Raw genomic sequence first — 12,608 nt, forward strand, 5'->3', positions numbered from 1 at the left:
CACATGACCTCTTAGGGTTCCTTCCAAATCTCCTCTTACAATTGTGTGATACCATACAGTTTTGGAGTTTGTGCTGTGCTGTGCTAAGTTGATTCAGTCATGTCCAACTCTGTGCGACTCTTTAGACTGTAGCCCGCCAGGCTCCTCTATCTATGAGATTCTCCAGGTAAAAATACTGGAGTAGGTTTCCATTCCCTACTCCAGGGGATCTTCCTGACCCAGGAATAGAACCCATGTCTCTTATGTCTCCTGCATTGGTAGGCGGGTTCTTTACCACTAGCACCACCTGGGAAGCCCCGTTGGCATTTAGGGACTAAACAAACAAGAGCTCTTTTCCTCCTTTCCAAAACCTGCAACCAAATAAGAAAGAAAACATGAGATAGAAAAATAAACATCTGTTAACTTTACAACAGGCAAAGCAGGTGGGACAAGGTGATTTTAGCTGTGAAGCCAAAGGGGTTTATAAGACCCGTCCCAAAATCCATTCATGCCAACTCTGAAATAGCAGACCTCATCTTAGGTACAGAGCTGCCTCAGTGAACAGACCACAGAGAAGAGCAGAAGATATGGGCGTCTCAGAGACAGACTGGCCCAGAAAGATAAAACCCCAAAGGGCCAGAGCCAAGCCCAGTCACCAATCAGGTTAAGTTATCCCATCTCCCTGGGAGAGGGGAGGATGGGGGGGACAAAGATAAAAGGAGTCCTGACGTGCCTATTCCTCCTGACAAGGAAATGGACCAACCATCCCCGCGTGGAAACATGAGGAATAGGAAATAAGTACTGTCTCTTTCACAACATAGAATTTTTTAAAGCTCATTTTTAAAAATAAATATTTATTTTTATTTGCTATTTATTTGGCTTTTCTAGGTCTTAGCTGTGGTGTGCAGAATCTTTTTTTTTTTTTTTTTGGTAACTTTAAATGTTTTATTTTGTATTGGGTTATAGCCAATCAAAAATGTTGTGGTAGTTTTAGGTGAGCAGTGAAGGGACTCAGTCATACATGTACATGTATCCATTCCCCCAAACCCCCTCCCAAGGAATTTTTTTTTTCACTTGTGGTGTGAAAACTCTTAGTTGCAGCATGAAGGCTATAGTTCCTTGACCAAGGATCGAACCTAGGCCTCCTGCATTAGCAGCACAAAGTCTTAAACCACTGACCCACCAGGGAGGTCCTTAGTGCTAGTCGAATGACATTTTCCACAAAATAATTGGAAACTTTATTTTGAAAAAAGACAGTTCCTAGTGCACTACAGGAGGCATGTAAAATAAAGTTTGGTGAATAACTGGTTTTGGTTGTCTTTTAACTAAGTGGGTGTTTCTTTGTATCTATAGATATAACAATATTTGAAGACAGCATCAAAAGTCTAAAGTTGAGGCCTTTCATGAAGTTCAGGCCCAAGCAGATGCTGAGCCCTTACTCTTGCCCCTTCTTTGAGAGAGAACATGATTTTCAGATGAATGCAGGTCTGTGACCAGGTTTTCACCTGTTAATATCAAAATAAGAAAAATAAGTTATATAACTATTCTTTCACTAAAATTAAATGCTTGTGAGACCTTATCAAGACTTATCACATAGTTTTGAAAATCATGGACTCTGAAGAAATGAATTCAAACTCTACCCTTACTGTGTTACTTTGGATACATTACCTCATTGTACCTCAATATCCTCATCCATAAAATGGGAATATAATAGTATCTATCTCACAAGGTTGTATGAACAAAATAGTACATTCAAATGGCTTAAAACAGTACCTTGCATATAGTGTGTTTAATAGTTTCATTGACTGTTATTCACTTAGAAAGATTAGTCTTTATTCTGAAATTATATCCACTCTTTTATTTTGGTATTCAAATGTCTTTATTCATGAAATGATAGCAATAGTTTGTAGTCAGTCTCTTTTTCAATTTCCTTACTTGACAAATTTGCAAAAAAGTTGGCAATCTTATATTAGTCCTTCCAATCTTGTTTTCAAATTTAACTGACTCATGAAAAAAAAATCTAGAAATCACTAAACTATAAGACCCTGAGTCCACTTTCCTTTTTTGAAGACCTTTAAGGTAAAAGGATAGAGAAATACATTTTAAAATTAAATAACAGAATATTACCAACTCTCCTGCCCCTTTACATAACTTATCTTGGTTGCAAATTACCACAGACCCATTTGGGTATGACCCAAAGGTCTGTGAAATTGTCTGTGTGTTTAACAGGCTTAACTCATGGACGATTATTTTGCCTACCTGTCTCGCCTGGCAACACGCAGAGGTGAATTTATGATGAATACTACTCAGCGGTGATGACGTCTGTGGAAACAGTGATTCTCAAGTTTTCCGTCACCCAATCTGAGTGGAGGCAATGAATGAACAAGCTGCCGCCGCTGCTGCTACTGCTGCTGAGCCGCTTCAGTCGTGTCCGACTCTGTGCGACCCCACGGACGGCAGCCACCAGGCTCCCCGTCCCCGGGACTCTCCAGGCGAGAACGCTGGAGTGGGCTGCCATTTCCTGCTCCAGTGCATGAAAGTGAAAAGGGAAAGTGAAGTCGCTCAGTCGCGTCCGACTCCTGTGCGACCCCATAGACTGCAGCCCACCAGGCTCCCCCGTCCCTGGGACTCTCCAGGCAAGAACACTGGAGTGGGTTTCACTTCCTTCTCCAGTGCATGAAAGTGAAAAGGGAAAGTGAAGTCGCTCAGCCGTGCCCGACTCTTAGCGACCCCATGGACTGCAGCCCACCAGGCTCCTCCGTCCATGGGATTCTCCAGGCAAGAGTGCTGGAGTGGGGTGCCATCGCCTTCTCCGCATGAACAAACAACTCGTACACAAATTGACTGAAAGGCAGCAGAAGATACCAAGTGAAAACAAACCTCATTTCTCTCCAGGCCTGACTTTATGAAATTGCCATCACCATAATGCTCACTGCTGCTGCTGCTAAGTCACTTCAGTCGTGTCCGACTCTGTGTGACCCCATAGACGGAAGCCCAACAGGCTCCCCCGTCCCTGGGATTCTCCAGGCAAGAACACTGGAGTGGGTTGCCATTTCCTTCTCCAATGTGTGAAAGTGAAGTCGCTCAGTCATGTCCGACCCTTAGCAACCTCCTCCATCCATGGGATTTTCTAGGCAAGAGAACTGGAGTGGCTTGCCATTGCCTTCTCAGATAATGCTCACTAGTGAGAGGTAAACTCTTTTTTTGTTTGTTTTTCCTCCAGTATTATTGAGATATAATTGACATACAACACTGTGTAAGTTTAAGAGGTACAGCATAATGATTTGATTTACATACATCCTGAAGTGATTATCCCAGTAAGGTTAATGAACATCTATGATCTCATACAGGTATAAAATTAAAGAAATAGAAAAAAGGTTTTTTCTCTTGGGATGAGAACTCTTAGGGTTCACACTCTTAACAATGGTCATATGTCACACACAGTTGTGTTTATATTTATCACAGATATTACAGAATTTCTTATTGGGAGTCAGTAAAATTACTGAATCTATAAATTAGTATCTCTCAATAACTGAAATATCTTAGCCATTATCTCTTAAATTTTGCCTCTGATGCATTCTTTTTCTCTTCTAAGGGATTTTTGTTGTTCAGTGACTAAGTTGTGTCTGATTACTTGCAACCCCATAGACTACAGCATGCCAGGCTTCTCTGTCCTTCACTATCTCTTGCAGTTTGCTCAAACTCATGTCCACTGAGTTGGTGATGCCATCCAACCATCTCACCCTCTGTCCCCCTTGTCCTCCTGCCCTCAATCCTTCCCAGCATCAAGGTCTTTTCCAGTGAACTGGCTCTTCACATTAGGTGGCCAAAGTATTAGAGCTTCAGCATCAGTACATTCAATGAGTATTCAGCGTTGATTTCCTTTAGACTTGGCTGGCTTGATCTCCTTGCTGTCCATATGACTCTCAAGAGTCTTCTCCAGCACCACAATTCAAACGCATCAATTCTTTGGGACTCAGTCTTCTTTATGGTCCAACTCTCGCATGATACATGACTACTGGAAAAACCACAGCTTTAGGGAAAACCCCATCAAAAATTTAGATCTTCTCACACAAAAAGACAAATATTGTATGATTCCACAATGTGCGTGCATGCATGCTAAGTTGCTTCAGTTGTGCCCAACTCTTTGCGACCCTATAGACTGTAGCCTGCCAGGCTCATCTGTCCATGGGATTCTCTGGGCAAGAATACTGGAGTGGGTTAACATGCATGTCCTCCTCCAGGGGATCTTTCCAACCCAAGGATCGAACCCGTGTCTCTTACGTCTCCTGCATTGGCAGGTGTGTTCCTTATCACTGCTGCCACCTGGAAGCCCATGATTCCACAATAGAGGCAGTCATAAAGACTAAACTCTTATTTTGAAATAAGTTGGTAATTAAATAAGGGAATGAGAACCTATTTAGTATGGAAGTGAGAATCCATGCCAGCAATAACACCCAGAAGTTCTATAAATTCTCTTGAGATAAATTTCCAAAGTTCAGGACACTTTCCCAAGACCCCCTATTTGCTTACACTGCAGCACTGCAGATTAAAACTGTGATTGATCCTAGCCATAGCCACACTTAAGCGGTAATGTTTATTACAAACATAGAAGCCTTTCCTCAAAACCAATGTGTTAAAGTTTCCATTTGTATGAAAATAATCTGGTTTCCTCCAGCAAACTCTGGGCAGCTGGCACATCTTCACCACTGGGCAGAGGATGATGCCAAAGTAGCAGCCTCTTATCAGAACTCTTGATCTGCCTCCCCAGACAGCCTTCTTGGAGAGGAACAGAGAGATAAGGGAGATGCCTGACTTCTGAGAATGTGACAAGTGACAGTTTCTATGAGTATTTATTGCTACTTGGCAAAATAAGGGAAGTCTAAATGCAGGCTTCTGTGAAACATGCTGGCAATCATAGACCATCCTGAGCTGTGCTGTGCCTTTGAATCAGGAATGTAAGCATTTCATCTCTCACAGCCAGATAACAAGCCTTATGAGCTACTGGAATTTGAACCTTCCTTCCCTGAAATAAGGGCTTCCCTGCTGGCTCAGTCAGTAAAGAATTTGCCTGCAATGTGGGAGACCCAGGTTCAATCCCTGGGTGGGGAAGATCCCCTAGAGAGGGGAAAGGCTACCCACTCCAGTATTCTGGACTGGAGAATCCCATGGACAGAGGAGCCTGGTAGGCTACAGTCCATGGGGTCGCAAAGAGCTGGACATGACTGAGTGACTAACACTTCACTGAAATAAAAGCTATCATTTATTGACCAAAAGATTTATATGCATTGTCTTTAACTGTTACAATTACCTCTCAGATGAGTATTGCTACCCCTGTTTTCTGTCTGAAGGAAACCAAAGCTGAGGAAGATTTGGTCATCTTGCATAAGAGCACACATCTGGTAAACAAAGAGCTCAAAACTTCAACTCAGGGGTGTCTGGCTCCAAGGCTCAGGCTCTGGCCGCTGAGCTAATGGACTGCTTGCTCTCTTAGCAAGCCTGGGTAAAGTAACGTTGCTCTTTGCAAGACTGGACCCGGACCATGTTTGTGAACCTTTCCAATTAACCTCTCTTCTGAAATGTTTCTCAGAACGGACGACACCATTTGGCCAACTTGTTTCTTCCTGTCATTTTCCCAAAATCTAAAGCTTGGAATGATGTGTTTTTATTTCCGTTTCCTCTTTGATCTGAAGTTGATTCATCTTAACTCTCACTAAAGTGAGTGATAGAGTGACTTACTTGGGAGAGACTTCCAAGCAAGTTTTGTCAGTTTTCAGTCAATAATTGTTTTTGCTAATAATTCTTAAGAAGCACCTGATTCTAAATGTGTGTTCTTCTGACAGTCACCTATAAAAATGGAGGTGAAAAAAATTGTTTTATTTCAATGAACTAACCATCGGTGACATTTGTGTGCTCGGTCATGTCCTAATTTTTACGACTCCATGGACTGGAGCCTGCCAGGCTCCTCTGTCCATGAGACTTCCCAGGCAAGAATAATGGAGTGGGTTGCCATTTTCTACTCCAAGGGATCTTCCTGGCCCAGGGATTGAATGTGTGTCTCCTGCATTTCCTGCATTGGCAGGCAGATTCTTTACCACAGCACCACTTGGGAAGCCCAACCATCAGCGATGACAGGACTACAAATAAACTATTAAAAAGAGGTTTTTATAGAATTACAATTAGTACCCCAAATATAGCATCTTTTTCAATAAATAGAGACAAATAGAGGAAATTCAATTAGCTTAAATGTCTTTATTTGGTTTCTACTCTCAATCCTGACCTCCATCACTCTAACAAACTCAATCAAGGTCCTTGTGTCTGGACAACAATATATCAAAGGGAGGTCCTAGGGCTCAGCACATGCATCCAGAATCTGACCGAGGGTAAAGACCTGAGATCAGGAAAGCTAGAGATTGGTGCCAAAGTTCAGAATAATAGACAGCCAATCAGCTGAGGGTTGACTAAGCCAATGCAGAAGCATTGGGACAAGCTAAGTCTCTTAAGGAGACGCTAATCAGGTGTAGGCAGATCAGGCAAGACAGTGGAAGCCTGAGAACATTCTAGGTGTGTAATGAGAACATTCCCTGTGTACTGACCCTGACCCAAGAAACTGGGCCAAAGGTTAAACAGAAGGATCCAACTATGATGGAAGATCTTAGAGGTAAGACTGTGTTCTGGACTGAATGTTTATGTCCCCCTAAAATTCATATGTTGAGATCCTAACCCCTAACATGATCACAGTCCATTCTAAAGGAGATCAGTCCTGGGTGTTCATTGCAGGACTGATGCTAAAGCTGAAACTCCAATACTTTGGCCACCTCATGCGACGAGTCGACTCACTGGAAAAGACTCTGATGCTGGGAGGGATTGGGGGCAGGAGGAGAAGGGGACAACAGAGAATGAGATGGCTGGATGGCATCACTGACTCAATGGACATGAGTTTGAGTGAACTCCGGGAGTTGGTGATGGACAGGGAGGCCTGACGTGCTGTGATTCATGGGGTCGCAAAGAGTCGAACACGACTGAGCAACTGAACTGAACTGAACTGAACTGAACATGATCATATTAGGAGATGGTGGTGACTGATTAGGTCATGAAGGTACAGCCCTCATGAATGGGATTAGTGCCCTTATAAAAGAGGCCCAAGAGGGCATTCCCTGGTGATCCAATGCAATGCACAAAATGCAGGTTCAATCTTTTATCAGGGAACTAAGACTCCACAGGCCTCAGAGCAACTAAGCCCGTGAGCTGCAACTAGAGAGTCTGTGAGCCGCAATGAAAGATCCCACATGATGCAACAGAGTTCCCTTATGTCTCAACTAAGACTTGACACAGCCAAATTAATTAATTACTTTTTAAAAAAGAAACAAGAAAATAGGGCACAGGTTTCAGAAGGATAGAAGCAAAAATTGAGAGTCTCTGCCTTATGACACATAAGTCACATGGGCTTGGATGCCATGTAGAAGAACCGTCTTTCAGGACCCCAGTACCAGGAACTCCTACTGGGGCAGCGCCCCCTACCCTTATCCTCCAGAGGCTTTGCCAGTGTGAACTGATGCATGAAGTTGGCCAGGATTGTATTTCATTTAGCAAGAGCTACAATATGACATTTCTTCAGACTCTTAAATTCTGAAAATTCCTTTTCAAGAACACTAAAGCCTGAATACTGGAAGGAAAGAAAAGAAGCAGAGCAGCTGGAAGGGGAATATAAAACACAGTAAGATAAGAGAAGAATGAAAAAATGAGAGAAGCATAGAGATAATATTTAAGATCGTGTAAGCAGTCACTAAGCCATATCCAATGTCTCCCTAACCCTCAGGACACTCTCACTGTTTCAATAGCTTTAGTTCCCTCTGGCTTAATGTAGCAGATCAGTTTAATTGCTTACATCGTGGTTAGTGCTAACAATGGCATGACAGATGCCTTCCATTTGGCAAAAGAGTAAAAAATCTTACACAGTCACAGATATCAAATTTGGGAGTAGGTAAATTAATCACAGAGGATCATAGCTAGACACAACCTTAGCTCATTTTCTTCCTATTGCAGATGAGAAAAGTCAGACCCTGTGAGGCTGAAAGGGTTGCCAGAGGTCATGGATCTAGTTAGTGGCAGATCTGAGTCTAAAATCCCAGTTTTCTAATTTCTTGTCCCATACTTATTCCACTCTTTCATTCCCACATGCTACTATTCACTCCACATCTTGGAATACACATGCTTTCCCTGATCTCTGTCAGTAGTACCAACTTTTATCCTTCCATTTCTGTGAAGGACCCTGCTAAGGACTGCTGGGATCCACAAGGCCGACTGCACCCACCTACAAAAAGAAAGAGGAAGTTGTTATAGCCCAAATACTACTTTTGCACACCTAGCGCTCTGCCAGAAAAGTTCTGAAAAATACTTCCATGCAGTAGTAATAAACAATAATAATAAAACAGTCAATTAGCTCTCTAGTCATTTGAGTACAGCTGATGGGCCAGATGACAGCACGGTAAAGGGTAAACCATCATTGCATAACCACGTCCATGGTAAGCTGTGGCGAACATGGTTAAAGCATAGGAAGTAAACAGAAGAAATCTGAGCAGGAAAATGGGGCTTTGCTCAATATTATTGCCAATCAAATTGAATTGCTTTTCAGTTATTTCTGTGAAAGAAGGAACAATATTTATGTTCATTTGGGGAAAGTCATCTAAGAGGTTGCAATATCTTTTAAAATATGTATCTGAAAACTCTTTGTTCTTGGAGTAAAGCCAAACTTCAGGAACTCTCATTAAGGTAGGCTATCTTTGCAATGAAGCAGGGCCATTAAAAATGGATGGCATTGACATTTTAAGGAGGCTGAGAAAAATTGTTCCTCATGGGTCATAAACATTGAGAAAAAAAAATGCAAAGCACTTTCTGAAAATGGAAATGCCCTAATTCTTGATGCTGGTGCCTCCTAGCTTTTGTGGAAAGACAACATTTCTTTAGAAGGACACCTCTGCTCAATTTGAGAAATGTGTTCGGGGCTGGTCTTGTGTGATATCCACTTACACAGAGCCTCATAATACATTAGTATCACTTATCAAGCAGCGAGGTCTGCTGAGAGACAGTATAATGGTTGGAAGGAGTCGGTACATAATTCAGTCCTTCCTCATGGGTTTTTCCAAAGTTAGATTTCCAACAACATGCCTGCACAGACCATTTTTGGAACTGTTCCCTCGTCTTCACAATTATTGTAGACAATCTCATCTTCTTTAATCCATCCTTTTCCCCATTGACTAATTAATTTCCCTTTTAAAAAGAGGGAGAGGGCTGAGATGATGTTACTCTTCTGCTGAAAAAAATATTCTATCAGTGTGTTCCTAGTATTACAGAATAAATTCCAGCCGCACGAGGACAGTACTTGAGAGCCTCTATGATCTAGCACAAACAAACTGTTCTTGGCACAAAGTGGAATGTAGTTATCGTTTTACCTTATATTTGGTTTTGTTAATGTGCCAAATGAAACTTTTATCCAATTCTTTTTAACCATTTTTAAACTTTCAGTCCCCCTTCAGCTCATTTTCTGTTCGTAAATTTTGCCCAGTTTTTTTGATGGGGGCTTATGAGCTTTTCCAATCTACAAATAGGAACTCTTTATAAGATTTATAATATCATGTCAGTCATCTTTATGACAACTTTTGCAGTTTGTTGAGCTCTGGGAGTTGGTGATGGACAGGGAGGCCTGGCGTGCTGTGATTCATGGGGTCGCGGAGAGTCGGACACGACTGAGCGACTGATCTGATCTGATCTGATCTGATGATATTAACTTACGGGTGAACTTAGAGAGTCAAAGCATTTACTGCTTAATTGATAGGGCCAGAGTTTGTCTTTCACAAAACTCACATCTAGAATCTCTTTTTGGAATCTTCCTCTCTCACCTTCTGTCCTTCCTGTTTTCTACCAGATTCATATGGAACTACTATGGAGCATTTTCTGGCTCCAGATCTTTCATACGCTGACATTGATTGGTCTGATGAGTTTCAACTATTTGTACCTTTACCAATTTGATAAACTATTATAAATTTATAGAGTTAATGGGGGAAAAGTTATCTTTTTTCCTTCTGGATGGTAGAGCTTCCTCTATGCCCACAATGCCCTAGCTGGGCCTGGGTCCTACTATTTTTCAACCCTGGATTAGTATGATATAGTAGAAAATATGTATTGGTCTCTACCCACTCTCCCCCTTGCCCCCCGCCTCAGTTCCTGGCACTGAGCTCCTGAAACCCTTGTAATCTCCTGGCTGATAGGAGTGCCTTTTGCTTTAATAAAGAGATTCTGATTCAGCTCCTGGGTGTCTTCTGGATAAGGGCTGGCTACCCTAAAAACCAGTCCATTCTAAAGGAGATCAATCCTGGATGTTCATTGGAGGGACTGATGCTAAAGCTGAAACTCCAATACTTTGGCCACCTCATGAGACGAGCTGACTCACTGGAAAAGACTCTGATGCTGGGAAAGGTTGGGGGCGGAAGGAGAAGGGGACGACGGAGAATGAGATGGCTGGATGGCATCACCGACTCTGTGGACATGAGTTTGAGTGTACTCCGGGAGTTGGTGATGGACAGGGAGGCCTGGCGTGCTGTGATTCATGGGGTCGCGGAGAGTCGGACACGACTGAGCGACTGAACTGAACTGAACTGAACCCTAAAAACTGAGCCTTAATTAGAAGCTTAGTGTTTTCAGACCTGCCCCTACTCCTTCATTCTCTTGAGAAGGGAGAAGGACTGAAAATGGAGTTAGTGATTGATCTTGCCTCTGTGATGATGTCTCCATAAAATCCCAAATGTACAGGATTAAGAGAGCTTCCCAGTTGATGAACACATGGAAATTACGGGAGAGGGTGTGGGAGCTCCAGGCCCCTTGCCACATCCCTTGCCCTTTGTATCTCTTCATCTGACTGTTTGCTTATATCCTTTGTCATATCCTGTAATAAACTGGTAAATGTTTCCTTGAGTTCTATGAGCCACTCGAGCAAATCAGTCAAAACCAAGGGGGAACTTCCCTGGTGGTCCAGTAGTTAAGAATTCACCTTGCAGTGCAGAAGACTCAGGTTCATTCCTTGGTCAGGGAACTAAGATCTCACATGTTGCAGAGCAACTAAGCCCACGCACTGTGACTACTGAGTCTGCAAGCTCCAGATCCCATGCCACAACTAGAGAGTCTGTGCACCGCAAGGAAAAATCCTGCATAATGCAAGGAAGATCCCGTGTGCTGCAACAAGACCCAACAAGGCCAAAATAAAATAAATAAATCTTAAAAAAAAAAAAAAACAAGGAGCAATTGTAAGAATTTCAGATTTGAAGCCAAATTAGACAGAAGTGGTGAATGCCCTGGAGACCTGCTTCTTGCAGTCCGCATCTGAAGTGTGAGGGGTGGGACAGCTTGTGGGATGGAGCTCTTAATTTGCAAGATCTGACACCATCTCCAGGTTGAGAGTGTCAGAACTGAGTTAAAGTGTCACCCAACTGGTGTCATGGAGAATTTCTTAGTGTGGGGGAAAACTTCCATACATTCAGGGGCCAGAAGAGCCTGAAGTGAAGTTTCTGTGTGAAGATAAAGGGAACACAGTGGGGAGAAAGGCAGTAGGGAAGAACTGGGTTTTTCCCTACATAAGAGGAAGGGGAAAGCTGAGGGCTTTCCTTTGTGGTGAGAAAATTGTCATTTAAGAGTTGCAGTTTCTTTTGTACCCAGAAGTGAGACTTCTTTCTTTGCCTTATTGTAGGAGACTAGTCCTTTGTTCTTGGGAGAAACCATTAAGGTACTTGACTTTTTAGTATATTAACTTGACCACACATGCTAGATGTTCTGATCACATACTGTTCTATGCTAGTGAATTCCAAGCTTTATCTTCCTCTTTTATGTTGGGAAGGGGAAAGACAGGGAGAAGAGGGGAGCTGACAGTTGTCCTTGGGGACTGGAAATTGAAGGGAGAGGATGAAGGGGAAGCTTTGTGACTCTAGGCAGAGCCTTTAAGTTGCAGGTGGAAGGTGTGGCTCAGAGCCCAGAAGAGGGCTGATATCTCCTCCCCCTAATTCAGCCTGGCACCGTTCTTGGACCTGAATGGTGGAGGCTCTGGAAGAGTCCAAAGACAGTGACTTGGTAAAGCTACCACCAATAATCAGGAAGGGACAGAACATTAGCAAGGGGACAATAAGGTCCCTTCAAGATTCTTGGAGGTCAGTAAGAGCATGTGGGTAGACACAGTGTTACCAGAGCAGTAGAAATGGAACGTGGTGGGTGAGGATGATTATTGCAATGGACAGAACAGACTGTAAGCAGATGTAAGCCATCCTTCTGGGGGTAACAGGAAACACTGGAGAAATAACTGACTAGCAGTTAAGTCAGTAGGAGCTCAAGTTATAATTTTGGCATTAAAAACTTAATATGACCTCATTTATGCTTAGTCAAAAGCCTGACCATACCAGTTGTATACATTTTAAGGATACATATACAAGAATAATACTCCTACCTTTATTATATAACTCAAGAAAGTGCTTCACATTATGGGCATATATCAGACAAGACAGGAAAGGAGAACCAACCATGGCAGCCTATTGAAGAAATATTTTGAATCAGTTTGAGGTTTGCAATGTCCTTCCCATCAAAATTGA

Source organism: Moschus berezovskii, chromosome 9 (assembly GCF_049115385.1).
Source record: "Moschus berezovskii isolate FMDL1 chromosome 9, NW_MosBer_1.0, whole genome shotgun sequence".
NCBI classification, from domain to species: Eukaryota; Metazoa; Chordata; class Mammalia; order Artiodactyla; family Moschidae; genus Moschus; species Moschus berezovskii.